The following is a 23,263-nucleotide window of genomic DNA, read 5'->3' as shown; positions in this document are numbered from 1 at the left end:
TGGGCTTTACTTCCAAGGATTCCAATTTACCTGTTCTGGGGTAGAACCTGGGTGTTAGGACTTTTTAAGAGCTCTTGCTACACATGAGAATCACATAGGGTGTTTTTTGTTTTTTCAAGATTTTTTTTTAAAAACTAATCTCTATACCAAGCCTGGGGCTCAGACTTACAACCCCAAGATCAAGAGTTGCATGCTCCACCAACTGAGCCAGCCAGGTATAGGGCATTTTTAAAAACACCTGCCAAGTCCCCTCTCTAGACCAAGTAAATCAGAATATCTGAAGGTGAGGCTGATGCATAGATTATTTTTAGAAAGCTCTCTAGGTGATTCTAATTTTTTAAACAGGTTGAGAACTACTAAGAATGTTGTCAGAATGTTGTCCTAAAGCACTATACATAAAAGAAGCTTCAAAAGAGTGGGGCTTTTCATTTTTATGCAGACAACTATTAGTAGCAGTGCTGTATGCTGTCTTTATGCAGTAATAGCTTCTAGTAATTATAGCGTGTCTTATAGCTACATCACTTACCAGATCATTCCTCTGTCCGTTTTTGATGCAGCCTGTTTATTCCTATAGCTGTTCCAACATGCCTTTTCTCTTTTCCTGGTGACTCATCCTCATGACATACCATGGAATAAAAATATTTATTGCAACCATCTTTGGGTTTGATAGAATCACCATACCATTAACAGGTTAGGGAAATGCTGCTTGACAAGCCTTTACTTGAAAACCTAGGGCTAGCTGTGTTTTGAAATTAGAATTTTCAGATTTTAGAAAACTAATAGAATACATATATTTTACTCAAACTCTCAAATGAGTCTAAGATAGCAACCATTCTCAAATACACTAATATTTCTATGGTGAGTGTATGAGTAGCACCACTAAGTGTGATAACTGAAGACTATAAAGAGCCTCAGGTCAGGTCAGTTTTGTCACCAAATTTAGAAAGAAACTTTCTGGTTTCAGAGCTTTTTTTGGATATGAGAATTATAGATAAGAAATTGTGGCTCTTTTTGCTTTAATCTTAGCTGTATGTTATTGTAACATCCTTTGTAATTGGATATTTAGTTCAATCTATTTTTCCTCTTTACTGAGTGAACAATTTATTTGAAAAACACTTGATTGAATTCCATGTAACAGTATAGTAAAACAATGTGTACTGCCTACTTCGGCAGCCTAAAGGGGTACATACCATTTCTTAAAACACTGTTAACGCAGTAGAGGAGGGGAAGATGTATGTGGCTCAAGGCTTTTGAAGCTTTTGAAGGAGACCTGAAGACTCAAAGGAGTGGCATTTGAGGACTCATCAAATGGAGGTACCAGGAGAACAATGACTTGATAAAATCAGTCATTCCATTCTTAGCTTTTCTCATTACTTGGGTTATGTATGCCTCAGCCAAGGTGCGTATATCTCTTCCTTGTTTCTAACTCCTATATATGTAAGATCCTGGCTTCGGAAATGCCAACCCCATCCCAATTAGATTAAGACCTAGTACAGAGAGAAATCATGCAAGATGAGATATCATAAACTTTGCCTCATGCCTGTAGTATTAACAGATGCTCCCTGTTACACACAGTAGGTATACTGGATGGAGCCCAATCATCTGATGTCCCTGGTGTTTCATCTGCTACTCTGATGTCATCACAATGAAAAAAAAAAGTGTTGTAGCCATCAAATTTCAGGTGAATTGCATATGCTTTAAAGATGAAAACACAATTATGCAGCTAAATTATTTAATCTCCCAATGGAGTATCTGTTGCTGTAATTCCAAATGGTCCTGAATATTTTAAAAATACATAGATGTTCTATATATATTTGTTAAATTAAGTCGTTTGACTGTAATCAGTGTTTCCTTTAAGAGTCACTGAAAGTTGATAATCAGGAACATTTTTCTGGAGGAAAATCAAAAATAAAAAAACCTAGTTTAGCTACCTGAATTTCTGAGGGCTGTGATGATTCCAACATTTCTCAATCATGTGATGTGCTCTTAATGGTTTGGGAACTAGTAAGTCAGGAAATGATAGTAAGGGCAGTCTCCTAAAGTTGTTTTCTCTGCCAAGACTAGACATGTTAACGCTCATTACCCCTTCAATATTTATTTTATACATGTGGTTCTTTTTTTTTTTTTTGGTTATTTTTTTTTTATGTTTGGTTATTTTTTTTCTTTCTTTTTGTTTTTTATTTTTTTAAGGCATCTCTACTCCCAGTGTTACACTTGAACTCTCAACCCCAAGACCAAGAGTCACATGCTCCACTGACTGAGCCAGCCATGTGCCCCAGATTTATTTTCTTTTTTTATTAATATTTATGTAATACACTGAATCTATTAATTTTTTAAAAGATTTTTTAAATTTTTGTTTGAGAGAGAAAGAGACAGAGGGTGCATGCACGCAAAAGTAGGGGGAGGAACAGAGGGAGAGGGAGAAGCAGACTCCTTGCTCAGTGGGGAGACAGACATGGGCTGGATCCCAGGACCTGGAGATCCTGACCTGAGCCAGAATCAGACACTTAACCAAGTGAGCCACCCAGGTGCCCTTACACTGAATCTATTCTTTTAAAAATATTAGAATATTAGAGATAAAGCTAAAATATCCTTTTGGCTTCACAACCCCCTTAATAAACCAAACCTTCTACCTTGCCCAAAATAACTACTGTTAGAAATTTGAGATATCTTCTACACAATAATTTTTTGGGTGTATTTTTAAATTTTTTCTTTTTAAGATTTTATTTATTTATTTGCCAGAGAGAGAGAGAGCGTGTGCACAAGCAGGGGGAGCAGCAGGCAGAGGGAGAAGCAGACTCTCCACTGAGCAGGGAGCCCGATGTGGAGCTCAATCCAGGACCCTGGGATCATGACCTGAGCTGAAGGCAGACACTCAACTGACTAAGCCACCCGGGCATCCCTGTTTTGGGTGTATTTTAACACACATTCTTTTTAATCAATGAAATTTTGTTATAATTAATACCATCATTTTGCGGCTTTAAGTTGGATGCCTACACTCAAGAAAAATTTATTAAGGAAAAAAGGTTAGAAGGATGTATACCAAAATATTAATATGTTCTTTCTAAAATTTCTACAATCAAATGTGTTTCTTTTACAAATCAAGAAAATACTCAAAATAATCTCTGAAAATTACCCCACTTCCCCATCCACCCCCCCGCATCATTTTAAATGGTCTTCTTTTTCTTTATAAATTGCCTTATTAGCAATCAATTAAAAGAATAAAATGGAGGTGGCTGGGTGGCTCAGTCGGTTAAGCGTCTACCTTCAGCTCAGGTCATGATCCCAGGATCCTGGGATTGAGTCCTCAGGAGGCTCCCTGCTCAGCGGGGAGTCTGTTTCTCCCTCTCCCTTTGTCCCCCCACCCTGCTTGTGCTCGCTCTCTCTCTCTTTTTCAAGTAAATGAATAAAATCTTAAAAAAAACCACACAACTTCTTTTTGAGATTCCCTATCTTGAAGCCTGAGGCAACAGTGTAATCCAATCGTTAAAGGCTTTAACTTTAGGGGCTCCTGGATGGCTCAGTCTCTACCAAATAAAATCTTTAAAAAAAGAATAAAATGGGAGTTGAGTATAACATAATGAAAAGTAACCGTGGATACTCAAAGCAATACTTGAATACCTTCACTTTTGGATTGTTGCAAAAATTAATATAAGTATCACATATCTCTGTACCTGTGGTATATTTTAAGTGTGATTTTTTTTTTTTTTGCAAATTTTTCAAATTCTGATCTTAGCTGTTTGCATTTGGCGTTATAGATGGCAAACACCTTTGACAAAATTCCCAACACGTTGTCATAGAATTCTAGGACAAAGAGCCTTAAGGAATATTCTCAGCTCATTGCCCAGATTGAAGTTAAAAAATATGTATACCATTTCATATGAGTGGGTGTATCGTTTTCTAACACGAATGCCTCCCTACCTTTACATACACCGTCCTTTCTGCCTGGAATTCCTTCCCCTCCTCTTCCCTTACTGATACTTCAAACACTGGCTTAGTGGCACTTCCTCCAAGAATCTTCTCAGGCTGAATTAGGTATCTCCATAGACATTCTGCACTTTAACTGCAGCAGTTACACACAATGAACATTTATTGATTCAGCATATTAATACTTAACCTTTTTCTTCAAACTACTGGTCTCCCTATTGTTAAGAACTATGTACATGTTCTTAGAAATGCACATTGAGAAAGGGCTCTAAACATTTCTTTGGGACTAAATATAGTTTCTGGGGCTAGAATAATAATAGGGATTCTATTATTTTCTCTCAATCTCATCAGGCTACAATGTTTTGAACAGCGATACCGTATAGGATTAGGGGCATCTAGGTGGCTCAGGCCGTTAAGCATCCGACTCTTGATTTTGGCTCAGGTCATGATCTCAGTCAGGGTCCTGGGACTGAGCCCTCCGTTAGAGTTCCCATTCAGTGGGGAGTCTACTCCTCTTCCTCTCCCTCTGCCCCTTCCCCTGCTTGCATGCTTTCTCTCAAATAAATCTTTAAAAAAATAAAGAATAATAAAAATGAAAAAAAAAAAAAAACTGGTGATACCATATAGGATTACCAGAGAATAACTCACTGGAACTGGATGTGGTAGATATAGGTCCCCACATTTCTGTCATGATCATCTGTGTAATGTTGCATGTAATAACTCAATTATAATTTGATAAAATTTGATCCTGAAGTTGATCTTTATAATGGACTAATATATTATTGAACAAGATTAATTCCTCATTTTTTTCCATAAAGTGGGGCACTAAATGGTGTCCAAACACTAACCATCCTCAAGTGTGTTTCCTCAGTGATTAACAAGCAGCTTCTCTTTCAGTTATACAACCTGTACTCTGGCATATGTCAAAATATATTTTGAAATAACCGTTTTTTCTCAATTTTAAAGTAATATATTCATTACATAAAATTTAAAAAATAAGAAAAAGCTGTAGAAGGGAAAAAAGATTTCATAATCCTGCTCAAAGACAGGATTATTATTTTAGCATATTTAGTATTTTAGGAATGAAAGAAAATACCTAAATCCTTTTGTGTGTCTTGGTGCAGAAGAAACCATGATTGTTGAAGGGGTCTGGTCCCAGGCATAACATTCTGTTTTGTTTCTCACTATTTGATGTCCTGTCTAACACCTGAGCAGTGAAATAATGTGAGGGAGGGTTTAAGGGGCACCTGGGTGGCTCAGTCAGTTAAGCGTATGCCTTCTGGTCAGGTCATGATTCCAGAGTCCTGGGATTGAGCTCCATGTCGGGCTCCCTGCTCAGTGGGGAGTCTGCTTCTCCCACTCCCTCTGCCTGCCGCTACCCCTGCTTGTGCTCTCTCTCTCGCTCTCTCTCTCTGTCAAATAAATGAATAATCTTAAAAAAAAAAAAGAGGGTTTAATCTTGAAGTAAGGAAACCTGAGTTTTAGCTTCTAGTCAACCAAAAACATTCATTTGGTGCTTCTATGCCCTGTGTTCTGAAGCTGGTGAATCAAAGATGAATAAGACAAGGACTTTGCACTTCTGATAAATGTGGGGAAGACAAATGTGTATAACTACCATGAACAAAGATGATGTGTCTACTGTGATTTTTTTTAAGTGACTTTATTTTTGCCTTCTGTTGCCCCTTTAAATTTCCCATAACCTTATATAAAAACTCCAATAAGCCCTTGACATTTCTCCTGTTTTTAGAAGCTAGAGGAAGAGTAGGTCGGTGAACTGTGAGAGAACAGAAAACCGTGTTCCCCTTTCCCACTGTAGGCTTCCAGCCTGAAGCAAGTTCAAGCTGAGGGTGGGGAGAAGACTAAGTTAAACTTGATTTTTTTTTTTTTGGCTTTTGTTTTTAACCCAGGTTTGGCTATTCCAAATGCTGAATTGAGACTGTTGTTAAATTGAAGTTTTGCCTGATACTGGTTGTTATGGACTGAACTTTGTATGCCCCCAAAATTCACATCTTAAATCCTAACCCCCAATGTGATGGCATTAGGAGATGGGGATTTGGGGAGGTGATTAGGTCATGAGAAGGGCTCCTGCATGAATGGAATTAGTGCCCTTATAAAAGAGACCCCAGAGAGCTCTCTCACCCTCTCTGCCACGTAAGAAACAAGAAAATGGCCATCTGCAACCCAGACGAGAGCCCTGCCCAGAACCAGACCTTGCTGGTACTGCAGACATTCAGCCTCCAGAACTGTGAGATAGAAGTTTCTGATTATAAGTCACCCAGTCTGTGGTACTTCCTCACAGGAGTCTGAACAGATTAAGACACTGGTGTAGAAGTGGGGAGGGAGACAGAGGCGGGAAGAAGAGAGGTATGTGAAGGTCGTTTTGGTTGTGTAGGCATGGCAGATGGCTAAAGCTGGTGTTACTGGATGAGTTTGGTAGACAGAAGGTTAAGGCTGGTGTTAGCTTACGGGGTGCTTTTGTGAGCTCTTTGGAGGTTTCCTGCTGAGACCCTCTTTAACAGTTCTTACACCAGCAGATGCATCTCTGGTTCAAGTGGCTGCCTGGATCAGCTATCCATTAATGCAAACCATCCCAAACTTAGTGGGTTAAAGCAAAAACCATTTACTTGCATATAGTTTTGTGGCTGGCAATTTGGGTTGGGATCAGCTGGGAAATTCTATTCCACGTGATGTCAGCTGGGCCCACTCAGGTTTGCAGTGAGTTGACTGGCCAGTTGGGGGACTAGTCAGCAAGGCCTCATTTGTATGTCTGGCACTTGATGCTGACTCTTGGCTGGGCTTCTGTACATAACCTGTCTGGCATCCTCCAGTGTGTGTTTCTTTACGTGATGACGCAAGTGTTCCAAGAAAGCAACAGTAGCAGCTGCATGTTTCTCTTATGGCCTGGCCTCAAAAGTCTCATGATGTCATTTCTGCTAGTCATTAGTCAAAAAAGTCAAAAGGCCAGTACAATTCAAGGGGTGGGGAAATGTACTCCACCTCTTCATTGAAGGATTAGTTACATCGTAGAGGAGAAAGGTGATAGAGAGGTGTGATGCACTAGGGGCCATTATTCTAACAATCTACCACTCTTACTTCCTCAGTTCCTGGCCATCTAGCCTCTTTCTGCTGAGATATTCTCACCTCTCAGGCAGCCCTACTGGACAGGCCCAAGACAACCTCATGATAGGGTTGCGCCAGGTAACCTACATAAGCTCCATGGGAAAAATCTCTTGCTTTCAGCACCCCTGCAAGTGCTGGCCAGCTTCAGTGCAGCAGCCCCTCTCTGGCTTTAGCAGCAAAGAGAGAGTCAGGCATTTTTGCCCTTTGGAATCCCTGGTAGGAGGTCTTAACTTTCTTAGGCATGAGTCAGACACTAGTCATCTCTCTGTCAACCAAAGGAAACACTCTCCAAAGGTATACTTGAAATCCCCTCCCCAACTGGGGGATTCAGCCCAGCTATTACTCACTTAAATAAACCCTTCATTACTCTCCCCTCTGGCCTCACTTTACAACTCTGGTCTGGCTGAGCAGCCCACGAGATGTGCAACAAGTTTTCAAGTTCTCCACGGAAGACTGTGTGTGGTAACCTCGCTTCGGTCTCCTGATGTCTATCATTCGACCATCTCCAGTGAAACAGCAGTTTGAGTCATTCCCAACCTAACACAGTGAGGACTCTGCCACTAGCTGCTTGGGTGATCTAGGAAGACCTGGCAGAGAGTATTAATTTAAGTGGGACATAAAAAGATAAAAAGAGGAGTAAAAGTTTGCCAAGTCAAGGTGCTCCCTTCTAGAAGGTATAACACATCGAAAGACTGAGTTTTGAATGGGCATGACTTCTGAGGGGGGAAGAACAAGTTCACTGTGACTAGAGATTAGGTGGAGGGCAGCTGTATAAAATGAAGCCAAAGAGGTAGGTTGAGATCCATTTGTAAAGAACTCTGATACTAGCTGTATGATTTTGGCGCAAAAAAACAATACTCCTCTCTCTGTACAGAAAATGGGGTTCATATGCATATTTTCTATTCCACCATATTGTTGATATCAAATGAATCAGTATATATGAAAAGCCTTTAGAGAAAACATGTAGGAGGCAGAATAGTGGTCCCCAGAAGATGTCCATGTTCCAGTCCCTGGAACCTGTGACTATATACCTCGCATGACAAAGGGGACTCACAGATGTGTTTAAGGTTAAGAACCTTGAGGTGGGGAGATTATCCTGGATTGTCCAAGTGGGTCCAATTTAATTATATGAACCCTTAAAAATGGAGACCCTTTCCTGGCTGTGGTGAAAGAAAGAGATGCGCCAACAGTCAAAGAAGAGTCAGAGAGATGCCGGTTTGTTTTTTTTTTTTTTTTTAAGATTTTTTTTTTAATTTATTTATTCGACAGAGATAGAGACAGCCAGCGAGAGAGGGAACACAAGCAGGGGGAGTGGGAGAGGAAGAAGCAGGCTCATAGCGGAGGAGCCTGATGTGGGGCTCGATCCCACAACGCCGGGATCACGCCCTGAGCTGAAGGCAGACGCTTAACCGCTGTGCCACCCAGGCGCCCCGTGAGATGCCGGTTTTTAACATGGAGGAAAAGGAAGGAGGCTATAGGCCAAAGAATAGGGGCAGCCTGTAGAAGCTGGAAAAGGCAAGGAAACATATTCCTTCCTAGAGCCTCCAGAAAGGAATGCAAGCCTACCGACACCTTAATTTTAGGACCGCTGCCCTCAAGAGCAATATATCTAAGGCAGTATATCTGTGTTGTTTTAAGCCATTAAAGTGGTGATCATTTGTTTCAGCAGCCACAGAAAACTAATAGACCATGTCAGCTTTGAGAGGCAGCACAATGCAGCCACAGGCTCTGGAGCCAGAACAGTCGCCTGGGTTCAAATCCTAGTTCTACCACTCACTAGCTGCATGACCCTATTTGCTTAACCTCTCTGTGCCTCAGGTTCCTCACCCATAAAATGAGGCTATTAATAGCACCTAGCTCATGAAGTTGTGAGAATCAAATAAGTCATCTAACATATTTAGCACAGTTTCTAGTATATATTGAGCAGTCAGTTGTCCTCATGTCCATAAGGACATGTCTGTGGTACCATGCAACTGCAAGGTGCGTCTGTTCTTTTGTATTTATTGTTATTGCTATTATTCTATGAAAAGGATAATATGAGTGAGTTGTGCTCATGTAATTCACTTTGCAAGAGGTAAGAAAGATTTTTTTTTCATATCAAGCTATTTTAACCAAAACCTCATTCTTAACCTTTCAGTACCACTTTTCTCTTAATGAGATAATGGGTGCTTACTATTAGGCACAAGGCTCCCTAGGCTCTCTAGCCTTATCAGCAGTTCTTGCCCTACACATATTTCATGTATCCAGGTCATCTGGACTATTACTAGTCCCAGAATATATCCTGTACTTTCTAATATCTCCACATTATTCCATACCAGAGGGTTCTGGCAGAAAGTTCACTGGCACCTGTGAGAAGTACATATGTACTTTCACATTAAAGATTAGATCCTCAAGTGATAGGAATATGGTTAAAAGACCTCTGTGTCCACTTGACAAATCCCTTCTTTCACTTAATTCCCACCCCCATCCCACAGCCAAATACCCTTAGAGCCTCTGAGGGAAGAAACAAGAGATATTACAAGTAGATGGTGCTCTGTAATTGTCTAGCTCACCATAGTCCCTGCTCGGCTTCTCTTGGGTGGAAGAAGGGAAAAATCGACTGGCTTGAGAGGAAACATGGTCTTAAACCATCTTCATGTCATGCTTGCTGGCCTACTTTCCCTAAGAGCTGGCTGGGTTTCACCAATTTTGCATAATTAATTAAACAGGTTAAAATGTGCTCCTGGTAGATTTTCTCACTACCCATCTTCCACCACCAGATCTGTGTGCCCCTAATTGTCATCAGGGTGACTAAGGTGCCCTTTGTTGCTGTGCAATTCAGAATGCAGCCTTCACGAGATACAAATGCTCTTATAATTGGCATCGTAGAACAAAAGAAAAGATAAAGTTTTACACAAAGGAGTTAGAAACTTATTACACAAAACAGCTTGGTTTTAGTTTTTAAACTTATTTTGGAATGTTCAAACACAAAGTAAACAGAATAATATGAGTCCTGATGTATCTATCACTTAGCTTCAACAATTAACCAATGTTCTGCCATTCTTGTTTTACCTATACTACCACTCATTCCCAGTCCTCACTTGATATTTTATGGTACTATTTTTTGAGGTAAATGTTTCTACATTGAAATACACAAGTATTTTTAATTGTACAACTCTGACAAATGACACACCCGTGTGAAGCACACCCCTATAGAACATTTCCATCACCCTAGAAATTCCCTTGTGTCATTTCCTGTCAATCCCTCCCCTTCCCAGAGGTAACAACCAGAGATTAGTTTTGCCTGTTCTAGAACAGCATATAAATAGAATACAATATGTACTCATTCACATCTGGCTTTTTTTTTCTTTTTTCATTATAATATCTGAGCTTCATCTAAATGGTTGCATGTATAAGTCATTTCTTCTCATCTCTAGAAAGTATTCCATTGTATATTGTCGTAAACAACCTCCAAGACGGCTCTTGATTTAGTCCCCTTCCACACGGAATAGAACTAGTCTGTGCTACCAATAGGATTTTGAGAAATGACAGTATGTGACTTCTGAAGCTAGGTCATAAAAGACATTATAGTTTCTACCTTGCTTTCTTTTGGACCATTCATTCTGGGGAAAGCCAGCCTCCATGTCATAAAAATACTTAAGCAACCAGTGTAGAAGCCCATGTGGGGAGAAACTGAGGCCTCCTGTCAACAACCTGCACCATGTGATACAAATCCTCTTTTCTACCTGGCCAAATTCTTAACTGCAATTTTATGAGGGATTAAGTCAGAACCATCCAGCTAAGATGCTCTTGAGTTCCTGACCCACAGTAACTGTGTTCATGAGAGATGTCCCTCTGTAGTTTTCCTTTCTTAATAATGTTTTTGTCTGATTTGGTATTAAGGTAATATTGGCCTTAAAGAGTAAGGTAGGAAGTGTGACTTTTGCTTCTATTTTTTATAACATTGTAGAGAACAGGTATCTTTTGTACCTAAAATGGTTGGTAAAATTCACCAGTGAAACCATCTGTGCCTGGTGCTTTCTGTCTTGGAAAATTATTAATTACTAATTCAGTTTCTTTAATAGATAGGCCTATTCAGATACATCTTTTTGTGTGAGTTTTAGTATATTGTGTCTTTTAAGGAATTAGTTGATTTTATCTTAAGTTTTCAAATTTGTGGGAATGGTTGTTTATAATATTCCTTTATTATCCTTTTAGTGTCCATGAGATTGGTAGTGATGACACCTCTTTCCTTCCCGATATTAGTAATTTATATTTTCTCTTTTTAATTTCTTTTCTTTCTTCTTGGTTAGCCTGGCTAGGGGTTTTCCAGTTTTATTGATCTTTCAAAGAACAAACTTTTTGTTTTGTTAATTTTCTCTATTGTTTTTCTATTTAATTTCTGATCTAATTTTTATTATTTCCTTTCTTCTGCTTTAATTTGCTCTGAATTTAATTTGTTCTTCTTTTTCTAAAACTCTCCTAAATTGAAAGCTTGGACTATTGATCTTTTTCTTTTTTTCTAAAATGCATTTCAGGGGCACCTGGGTGGCTCAATCGGTTAAGTGTCTGCTTTTGGCTCAGGTCATGATCCCAAGGTCCTGGGATCAAGCCCTGAATTGGGCTCCCTGTTCAGTGGGGAGCCTGCTTCTTCCTCTCCCACTCCCCCTGCTTGTGCGCATGCTCACTCTCTCTCTGTCAAATAAATAAAATCTTTAAAAATAAATAAACAAATTAATTAAATAAATAAAATGTATTTCAATGCTATAAATTTCCATCTAACCACTACTTTCATGGCAACCCACAACTTTGGATAGGTTGTATTTTAATTTTTACTTATTATAAAACATTTTTTTAAATATTATTTTTTTATTATGAAGTAAGTTCTACATCCAATGTGGAGCTTGAAATCATGACCCTGAGATCAAGAGTTGCATGCTCTACCAACTGAGCCAGGCAAGCTCCCCTTAAAATATTTTTTTAATTCCTGTTGAGACTTATTTTTTGACACATGTACAATTTAGAAGTGTATCGTTTAATCTCCAAATATGTTGGGATTTTCCAGCTATCTTTGTTATTGATTTCTAGTTTAATTACCTTGTGGTCTAAAAGCAAACTTTGTATGACGTCTGTTCTTCTAAATTTGTTAATGTGTGCCTTATGGCCCAGAATGTGGTCTATCTTGGTGAATGTTTCATGTGAACTTGAGAAGAATGTGTATCTCGCTTTTGTTGGACGAAGTATTCTATAAATGTTAATCATATTCAGTTGATTGATGGTGCTCTTCAGTTCTACTCTAACCTTACTGATTTTTTGCTTGTTGGATCTGTCAATTACTGATAGGTATTGAAGTATTACACTCTAATAGTGGATATATCTATTTCTCCTTGCAGTTCTATCAGTCTTTGCCTCACATATTTTCAAGCTCACTAATTCTTCCTTCAGCCAGGTCCAGTCTACTGATGATTCCCATCAAAAGCACTTCATTTCTGTTACTTTTTCATTTCTAGCATTTCCTTTTGATTCTTCCTTAGGATATCCATCTCTCTGCTTACATTACTCATCTGTTTTTCCATATTGTCCATTTTTTTCTTTAGAGCCCTTAGTATATTAATTAGTTATTTTAACTTCCTCATCTCATAATTCCAAAATCTTTACCATATCTGAATCTGGTTCTGATGCTTGCTTTGTCTCTTAAGACTGGTTTTTGCCTGTTAGCATGCCTCGTAATTTTTTGTTGAAAGCTGGTATATCAATACCAGGTATAGGCCTTAGTGTGAGGTTTTATGTTTACCTGCTAGGAGTTGGGCTATATTTAATGTTTGCTTTGCTGTGGTGTCAGAGGCTAAAATTTCCTCTAGGGTCCTTGTTTTTGTCTCCCCTGTTGTCTTTGGGTATTTCTAGAAGAGGAATGTAAGAATAGAGTCTGAGGCTTGCAGTTCTTTTAGCTTTAATCTCCTATTATTATGCAGGAAACCTATTGATGAGGTGGCAAAGTGTGGGAGAAGAAGTTTTCTATAATCCTATAATTAAGTGTCAGTCTTTCAGTGAGCCTGAGAAAGGCTAGAGGAGGCTGGTAGGTTAGGCTTGGGAAAACCCCAGTCAGTTGGGCTCTGGTAAAATTGTTTTCCTGGAGGGAAGACTTTGTTAAGGATAACTGAGAGCTCTTTAGCACTCTAAAAATGATTACTTTTGGGGCACCAGGGTGGCTCAGTTGGTTGAGAGGCTGCCTTTGGCTCAGGTTATGATCCCAGGAGGCTCAGGGTCCTGGGATCGAGCCCTGCGTCAGGCTCCCTGCTCAGCAGAGAGCCTGCTTCTCCCTCTTCCTCTGCCTGCTGCTCTGCCTGCTTGTGCTCTCTCTCTCTCTGTCAAATAAATAAATAAATAAATAATCTTTTAAAAAATTAAAAATAAAAATGATTACTTTCCCCTTCCCCTGGAGGGATTTTTTTCTTTGATCCTTATAGTGAAAACTAGGTATAGCTCTTAGAGGTAAAATTCAGGAAAGTGTAGGTGCCTTCCTAATTCTGGGCCCCTTAGGAGTCTTTAACTCTCAAGCTAGTCTGCAATGCGTTTTCCAACAATTTGTTAGTTACAGTTTAAAGTTTTCCTACTGGCTGGTGATGGGTATTAAGGAGGGCACGTATTGCATGGTACACTGGGTGTTATACTCAAGTAATGAATCATGGAACTTTACATCAAAAACTAGGGATGTCCTGTATGGTGACTAACATAATATAATTAAGAATTATTATTAAAAATAAAAAATAAAAAAAAATAAAGTTTTCCTACTAATACTGGCTCCAGCTTCTGGCTTTTGCTCCTGGTCTTCTGCTCCCCATAAACTATGATTCTCTGTCTGTCTCTCAGTTTTCGGGGCAGCAGTTTGCCGTGTGACTTCAGTTCTCTTCTACATCTAAGAAGAGTTGTCGATTTCAATTTCTTCAGCTTTTTTCTTGTTGTTAGGTTGGAAGTGATGACTTCCAAGCTCTTTGCATGTCAGATAAGAATCAGAAGTCAACAATGTGATTTCAGTGTTAACCATTTATGAACTGTGTGATAATGAGCCTCATTTTCTCATCTGTGAATAATACCTACTTTGCAAAGTTGCAGAGATTTGGGGTTTATGCATGCAAAGCACTTAGCATGCTATAGGAATTTAATGAGTGTTGCTTTATTATTGGTAGATGGCACACTTTTCTGAGGAACTGGGAACATTCCAAGTAGTAATCTAATCTGGACTAAGGATTAGCAACCTTTCACAATGATTAAACAAAGCCTTTATTATTCACTTCTGCTTTCACTTGAAAACTGAAACTCAGTTCAGTTTTCAGTATCTTCTAACACTCACTTTATATTATCATTCAGTAAAAATCATTTTTCTGAATGATGAGTGTATTAAATCTTCATTCATTCCATATATAAAAATTACTTTCTTGATCTTCTTGTTTTATATCTGCAGTAGCAAATCACTTAGTACCAGAAAGTTCACTGGACTTAGAAATGGAAGAAATGAGACTGAGTCCTAATCCATCACTAATTAGCTGAATGATTTGGGGCAAGTAATTTACATACTTGAGTATCAGTTTCTTCAAACCACAAACTATTTGAAATAGACAATCAAAAACCCTTTTCAAGACTAAATTTCAAGCTTTCTCTCTCTCTCTCTCTTTTTTAGTAATCTCTAACCCAACGTCAGTCTCAAATTTATGACCCCAAGATCAAGAGTCACACACTCTTCCAACTGAGTCACCCAGGCACCCATAAATTTCAATCTTTTAATCACTGATCAAAATTAAGAACTAACACTTTTCATTATTGACTTATTAAATATTTATATATGAGCTCTTGGGTATATTGCACAGTATTAGCCATAAGGCATTAAGATAAATAGAACAAAATAAACAAAGTTTATAATCTAGCTAGGAGTTAGGCATTATGCCACTAATCACACAAGTAAATAATTACACATTGTGGTAGGTTCTGTGAAGGAAACTACAGTGTTTGTGAATAGTGAGCCCTAGAGGGACTGATTTTACTGGAAGTTCATGAAATATTTTTCTGAGCAAGTGACATTAAGCAATGGCCAGGTAAAGAAAGGGTAGGGAGCAGAGAGCATTCCTGGAACAAGAAATAGCCAGCAGAAAAGCCCTGACACAGGAAGAGTTTGACACAAAGGTAGCTGGGTAGGCTGGAGCGTAGTGAGCAGTGGAGAAATGATGTGAGGAGGCTGGAAAAGCAAACAGACAGGGACTGGATCCCCAAAGAGCCTTGCCTTGTCAGATTTTGTGTGCAAAACAGTGCAAAATAACTTTGTAGTGTAGTGTAGTGCAAAATAACTGCAACATTTTCCCAGAGTTCCTTGAATCTGAGACTTAGCCTCACTCTGTAGACCTCTCTTTAAAATCTGCATTCTGCAGAGGAAAAGAACCTGTCTGAAAAAACTCATATCTACAATGACTAAAATAGAAGAGTAGATCAATAAGCAAACAGTGAATTTTCTTTGGTATAGGGTTTAAGGCAACAGTTCTCACTGTTGGCTATAGAGTGGAATCCCCTGGGAAGTTTTAAAAACTCCCACAGCTTTGTTCCCCCTTTTGAGAAATGTCATCTAATTAGTGTGGGATACAGCAAGAGAATTTCTAAAAGCTTCTCAGTGATTCAAATGTGCAGCCAAAATTGGGAACAATTGGGAGGGAAAGCTAGAAAGCTCAAAGTTTTAACAGTTTTTCTTCCAGCACATATGAATCTGTTTTCAGAAGGAATTTTTAAAGACAGCCAATATGCTTGCCAGGAACTGTTCTCAGTATTTCACAAAAGTAGACTCTTTTAATTCTCACAATAACCCCACAAGAATACTCCGATTATTTTCCCCAATGGATAAATAAAGTAATTGAGACATAGAGTTTGAATAATTTGCCCAAGGCCATATCACCAGTAAACAGCAGAGCTGGTATTTGAACTGAGGCAATCTAGCTCCAAAGTCTTCATTTGTATCCGCTTTGTTGTTATAAGATCTCTATTTCTGGAATCAGAAGAGAGGTGATAACCTGCCTGCTTCCCGCGTTGCCAGCACAAGCTTAATAACTGCTTGTTAGACTTCAAGTGCTCCAAAAAACTAGAACTGATCCCTAATAAGAAAAAAGAAAGAAAAAGAAAAGCACTCTAGGGGTGCCTGGCTATCTCAGTTAGTAGAGCATGTGACTCTTGATCTCAGGACTGTGAGTTCAAGCCCCACATTGGGCATAGAGCTTAGGACAGAAAGGAGAGGAGAGGAGAGGAGAGGAGAGGAGAGGAGAGGAGAGGAGAGGAGAGGAGAGGAAAGGAAAGGAAAGGAAAAAGAAAAGAACCCTATATAGGTAAGACCAGGAAAAAAGTCATAAACAGAAAATAATCTCTTCCCACAAAGAGAACAACTCGTGGTTTTTTTATAACTACTTAATGAAATTCAAGTACAGTAAAATTATCTACCAACTAAATATGTTGGTAGATAAATTGAAAAAAAGATTAGTCATTGTAGTGGCCTAGAAGGTAAAGTTTAAGAACTTTTCCAAAGTGTGAAATAAAAGCAGACATGGACATCAAGAAGGAAAACAAGCAACTAGAGCAGAAAGGCAAGAGACCTAACATATAAACAATAGGCACTCTGGACAGACAAAAAGAAACATTCAAGAGAGCTAAAAGACCTAATTTTGTAACGTATAAAGGCTCCCAGAATCCAGGGTAGACTGAATTGATGAGAAAACACACGTACACAACCTGATAAAAATTCCTGAACTCTAAGAATAAAGAGCAAATACTGTTTGTTACCATTTAGAAAGAACAAATTGCTGAGAAAGAAAAAAAGGAGCCAGATTTGCATTGAATTTATTGGTAATCCTAGAAGCTTGAAGGCAGTAGAATAGCGTCTTTAGAATGAGAAAAGGCAAGATTCTTTACATAGCTGTGATGTAATTAGCCTGTCAAGTGAAAGAACAGTCTTTGAAAATGTGTAGTAATTCAGGGAATAGATCATTCACATGCCTTATCTAGAAAAATATTAAGGAAAAGATAACAAACAGATAAACTCATGGGTCTGATTAAGTGAAAAGAAAGCAAAAATAGACACAATTGGGCATGAGAAAGGAGACATACAACATATTCAGCAGATATTAAAAGAATTATGAGAATATGACTAGCAATTTTATAACAACAAATGTGAAAGCCTTTGATAAAATGGATAATTTTTTAGCAAAATATAAATTGCAAATATGTGCACTCTTTATAAAATTGCCATCTTTATAAAAGATATAGTAAAGATGATTTTTTTAAAATTTACTACTTGAAAAAGGCTCCAGTACCAGATGGGATTCACAACTTTTAAGGAACAGATAATTCTGTTCCTTTTTAAGAAAGTTATTGTTTAAATTAGAAAGTTTCTTCATTTATTTTAAGAAGTCAGAATAAATTTAAAAAATATATATCGTAATCTTTTTAAAAAAAGATTTTATTTATTAGAGAGAGAGAATAAGGAGGGGGAGGAGCAGAGGGAGAGGGACAAGCAGACTCCCCACTGAGCAGGGAGCCCCATGTGGGGCTTGATCCCAGGACCCTGAGATCATGACCTGAACCAAAGGCAGATGCTTAACCAACTGAGCCACCCAGGTGCCCCAAAATATATGTTTTTTATAAAGACAAAATCTATAGTCCTAACTCACTAACATAGGTGCACAATTCTCTTCCAAAATCCAGCAAATAGAGTACATATATATGTGTATATATATATATTGAAAGATTAAAAATAGATTCAAGTAAGATTTGTTGTTTCAGGAAAGCAATGGTATTTGAATAACAGGAAACTTATCAACATAATCTATTACTGTAACAATAAAGAGTAAAAGCATACATTGACATCAATAAATGCCAAAAAGTTATTGATGAAATTAACAGCCATCTTAATAAAAACTCAAAGTATAAAATAGAAGGAAACTACCTAAATATAACAAAGACCATTTATTTAAAAACAGGGGCACTTGAGGCACCTGGGTGGCTCAGTCATTAAGCATCTGCCTTCAGCTCAGGTCATGATCCCAGCGTCCTGGGATCGAGCCCCATATCGGGCTCTCTGCTCAGCAGGAAGCCTGCTTCTCCTGCTTGTGTTCCCTCTCTCACTCTCTCTGTCAAATAAATGAATAAAATCTTAAAAAACAAAACAAAACAGGGGCACCTGCTGGCTCAGCTGGTAGAGCATGCGACTCTTGATCTCAGGGTTGTGAGTTCAAGCCCTGCACTGGAGGTGAAGATTACTTAAAAATAAAATCTTAAAAAAAAAAAAAAAAAAACCTCTAAAAACAGCACAGCTAGTATTCTAAGTGGCAAGCCAGGTAAACAATTTAAATTAAAATCAGAAACTAAGCATAGATAGAATCACCCTATTTATTTAAGATAAAAATTTTAAAAGAACAGTTTAAATATTCTTTCTGCTGACATTATATACCTAAGTTATTCAATAAATACTAACAGAATTAATAAGAGATTAGAAATGTGTCTATGTATAAAAGCAATATACTAAATTCATTAGGTTTCTCAATTTCAATATTCTTTTTTTTTTTTTTAAGATTTTATTTATTTATTTGACACAGAGAGAGACAGCCAGTGAGGGGGAGTGGGAGAGGAAGAAGCAGGTTCCCAGCAGAGGAGCCCGATGTGGGGCTCGATCCCAGAACGCTGGGATCACGTCTTGAGCCGAAGGCAGACGCTTAACGAATGAGCCACCCAGGCGCCCCTCAATTTCAATATTCTGACAGCAAGCACCTAGCAATAAAAACTGAGAAAAATATTCCATATTTTGTTCATAATAGTGGAAAAACTATAAAATGCTTAGGAATAAATTGATTAAATATATGAAGAGAAATCTCTAAAATTTTATTGATAGGTATAATATAAAAACATTAGACCTGAAGAAAGGGGAAGACACACTATATTCTTGGATGCAAAGTTGGCATAAAAATATTTCTCCCAAAAGTAATATACTAACACGGGGCTTGAACTCATGACCGCAAGATCAAGAGTCACATGCTGTACCAAGGGAGCCAGCCAGAAGCCCCAGTAATACATTAATTAGTTTTTACCCCAATTATGTGTATTATGGAATTGGATAAAATACACATAACATTTACGTGGAAGGTTAAATTCTACAGAAGAGTCAAGAAAATTATGAGAGAGAAATAAGTACCGTGAAGTGAAATTTGTCTTATTACATTTCGAGCATTTAATACAAACACTATCAAATCAATATGATATTATAAAAAGACAAATATTCAATGGATTAGAATAGAGAAAAAAACTTTTATACATATACACATGTGAATATATGATACTACAAAGGTGAGAGATTAACTGGAGAGAGAATGGATTTTGTGTGTTAAAAGGCATATAACATTAAATTTACCATCTTAACTACCTTTAAGTGTATAGTTCAGTAGTGTTAAGTATATTCACATTGTTGGGTAATAGATCTCTAGAACCTTTTACCTTAAGAAACTGAAACTATACACTTTCCCCCTCACCTCACTCCCTCCCTGCAGCCCATAACAACCACCTTCCTACTTTGTCATTATGATTTTGACTACTTGACAAACTTTATAGAGTGGAATCGTACAGTATTTGTCCTTTTGATTAGCTTATTTAGCATAATATCTTAAGGGTTCATCCATGTTGTAGCATGTGACAGGATATCCTGTCTTTAAAGCTGCGTAATATTCCACTGTATGTGTATACTACATTTTCTTTATTAATTTGTCAGTGGGATACTCAGGTTACTTCGATTTCTTGGCTATTGTGGTTTTGAATTAGTTTGGATATGTACCCATGAGTGGGACTGCTGGATTATATGACATTTTTTTTATTTTTTTGAGGAAACTGCATAGTGTTTTCCATAGTGGTTGTACCATTTTGCATTCCCACCAATAGTACACAGGGTTATCCTTTCAAAGACTATTGATTTTGGGGGCACCCGGGTGGTTCAGTTGGTTAAGCATCTGCCTTCGGCTCAGGTCATGATCCCAGGGTCTTGGGATCCAGCCCCACATCTGGCTTCTTGGTCAGCGGGAAGCCTGATTCTCCCTCTCCCTTGCCTGCTCCCCCTGCTTGTGCTATCTCTCTGTCAAATAAATAAAATCTTAAAAGAGAGAGAGAGTATTGATTTTGTTAAATCTACTTGATGATTAGCTTGATCCATTTCAGGCTTATTATTAAAATTTATTATGGTAGGTCAGGTCCAGCAAAGACTTTACTCTGTGCTTTTTTTTTTTTTTTAAAGATTTTATTTATTTATTTGACAGAGATACAGACAGCCAGTGAGAGAGGGAGCACAAGCAGGGGGAGTGGGAGAGGAAGAAGCAGGCTCACAGCGGAGGAGCCTGATGTGGGGCTCGATCCCATAACGCCGGGATCACGCCCTGAGCCGAAGGCAGACGCTTAACCACTGTGCCACCCAGGTGCCCCTACTCTGTGCTTTTTATCCCTGCTATCAAGGCCCTTTTGAGGGTTGTACCCAATGCCCTGTGCAGGATGAGGTCTCTCTACTGTGACTGGTGGGAATACAAACTATTCCCTGTCCCGTGGGAACTCCAGGAGTTGTTCTGCTTACTCCTTTCCAGTGGCTATTTCCAAGATTCCTCTCACTTATATATATATATCAATTCTTAGTCATATATTTGAGGAGACACCTCTACAGTTCTCCAGAAGTCTCTCTGTGCAGCACCCTACTTTCTAGTTCTCTGTCTCAGAAGTTCTAGCAGCTTCAATATCCCTGAACTCTGATTTCTGCCTCTCCAACTTTTTTGGTAATATCCCTTTAAAAGTCATAGAGTGTTTCATTAAAGAGTATTGAACTTTTTTTTCTGGCAGGTAGTTAACTTACTTTTGGTCAAATTCATCTTTTTGAGGCTTGACTTGAAGTGTTTAAGGTGTGTGTGTATAGGTAGTCTTTCCTATAGAACCAGTTTAGCTCCACGACTAAGGTGGGACCTCTGAGATCTCTACTGAATGACCCATTTATTCACTGAGATCTCTGCATTCTTTCTGATGGGAACTAGAATAATTCCAAGACTTGTGTGAGCTCTAGGAATTTTCTGCATTACAGCTCCTCTGTAAATGTTCCTTCCTCAGCAGTTGATCTTTGCCTGGCCTCATGGAGTTTCACCCTTCACTCACAAGATGGAATTTAGTCTGAAAGCTTCAAAGGAAGGATACCTATGCAAATTTCTAGAGTTGTTTTTCTAGCATCTTTCTATCCTATTCCCTGTTCCACCAATTTTAGCTGTCTTGGCATCCCCGAACTTCAATCTTTATCTTCTTATCTTAATGAGACCTTTTTGTGACCAAAAATTTTCCATGGGCAGAAAGCCAGGGCAATCCTAGTGCTTACCTACTTTCTTTCTCCTTTGCTCAAAGATCACAGGCCTGTGCTTCCGGTGTCCATTTGTTTCATTTCCCCCCTTCCTATTCTAGTTGTTCATAGTTAGGAAGGAGGACTCTCAGAGCAGCAGAATTCTAGTCTTAATCAAACTGATTCTTTATAGCAGTCCCTGCTGTTCTTGAACTGAACAGATACAGCATCTGAAAATGGCTGATAAAAGTGTCTTTGTTCCTAAATGCAGAGAAAACACGTGAGGGTGGAAGCAGTAAAGATGTTATTAATGTTGTCAAGTCCATAGTTCACTGAAACTTGTGTTCTTGTTGTTGTTGTTGTTTTAATGAAAACCACACTAGGGGAGTATTATAGGGACATAGAGAAGACAAATCTCGTTAATTTCTTTTTTTTACAGAGCATCCTAAGGGATTCCATTGGGAAAGAGAAGAATGGTTGAGTTTCAGCTAAGCTTCACCTCCTTTCTATTCAATCTTAACAAATAACGTAGCTCATAAAATCTGTGCCTTTGAGGGGTTTTTCTGTTTGCTTGCATAGACATGACAACAAATAATATGCTCATTATCAGTAAATGGTTTTCAATTATTCATTGACTAAACAAAATATTTTTAAATGCCTACAATGTGCCAGGCACTATAGTAGGCACTGGGCATACAAAAATAAGAAACAAGTCTCTAATGTCAGGAGGCTTATGAGATAGTGAGAAGACAAGCTCCTAAACATTTAATTATGATGCATTATATAATTGCAAAAATAAAAATATATATAGGGTGAAGGAGTTAAGATGGCAGAGGAGTAAGGGAACCCTAGGTTTGCCTCGTCTCTTGAAAACAACTAGATAAGTATCAAATCATTTTGAACACCCAGGAAATTGATCTGAGGGCTGAGAAAGCAAAACTGCACAACGAAACTGAAAAAACTGCACATCGTGGAAAGTAGGAGCTGCAGAAAGTTGATCTGGGGGAGAGAAGAGTTGCAGGTGCTACAAATGGGAGGGAGCCCTGATCACAGAGAGAGGAGCGAGAGAGAAAGAAAGAGAGAGAGTGAAAGCGCGTGCAGGGAATTGCACAAGGAAAACTCTTTCCTCAAAACTATTGACTGGGAAAGGAACTAAATACAAGTTTTTATAAACAGTGGAGCGCAGAGTCTGAAGTTCAGAGATCTGCACCATCGCCAGGGTCATGCCTGGTAGGCTTAGCAGTGTTCCAGTGGGGAAGGAGGGTGGAGACCTGGGAGCTGGCAGCATGGTCTGATGATCCCCTGGGTTGCACGGGGAGAAGCAGTTCCCCTGCTTGGAGTGCATTTGGGAGTGGCAGTGTCGGGACAAAAGACCCAAGGGTGCCATTGAGCTGCCCCATTCCTTAGCACCGGAACAAAGACACAGGCTGAGGGCAGCAAACCTTGGTGCCAGCTTTTAGCTCTGCTTTACCATAAACTCTGAACTGCTGCACAGTTACACAACCGATTTCTGGGACAAGCCAGCACTGGTCACAGTGCAGCAAGACCCTCCCCCAGAGGACCAACACTGGTCCACATCAAGCAGATCTCTAAAATTTGGAGTTTTGAAAACCAGCTGCGTGCCTAAGATTAAACACAGGGGTGTTATGCTGCCTAACAGGTGGACAGCTTGGACACAGGCAGGGTGAGGGTGAGGATCTGGCAGAAGCCAGGGACACAGGAGAGGTAATTGTTTGCTCTTCTGTGAAGGCTTCATGAAGAGTGGCGGGCACCAGCACCCCACTCCAGGGAAAAGAGAGTGGGGCGACACCATTCTCTCTCTTCCCCCATCAGCACTGATCAATTTCAGGGAGCAAAACAGCGCCA

This window comes from Ursus americanus, chromosome 17 (genome assembly GCF_024610735.1).
Source record: "Ursus americanus isolate L20-20 chromosome 17, mUrsAme1.1.p, whole genome shotgun sequence".
Taxonomy (NCBI): Eukaryota; Metazoa; Chordata; class Mammalia; order Carnivora; family Ursidae; genus Ursus; species Ursus americanus.
The sequence above is the reverse complement of the archived record's forward strand: the minus strand, read 5'-3'. Positions refer to the sequence as shown.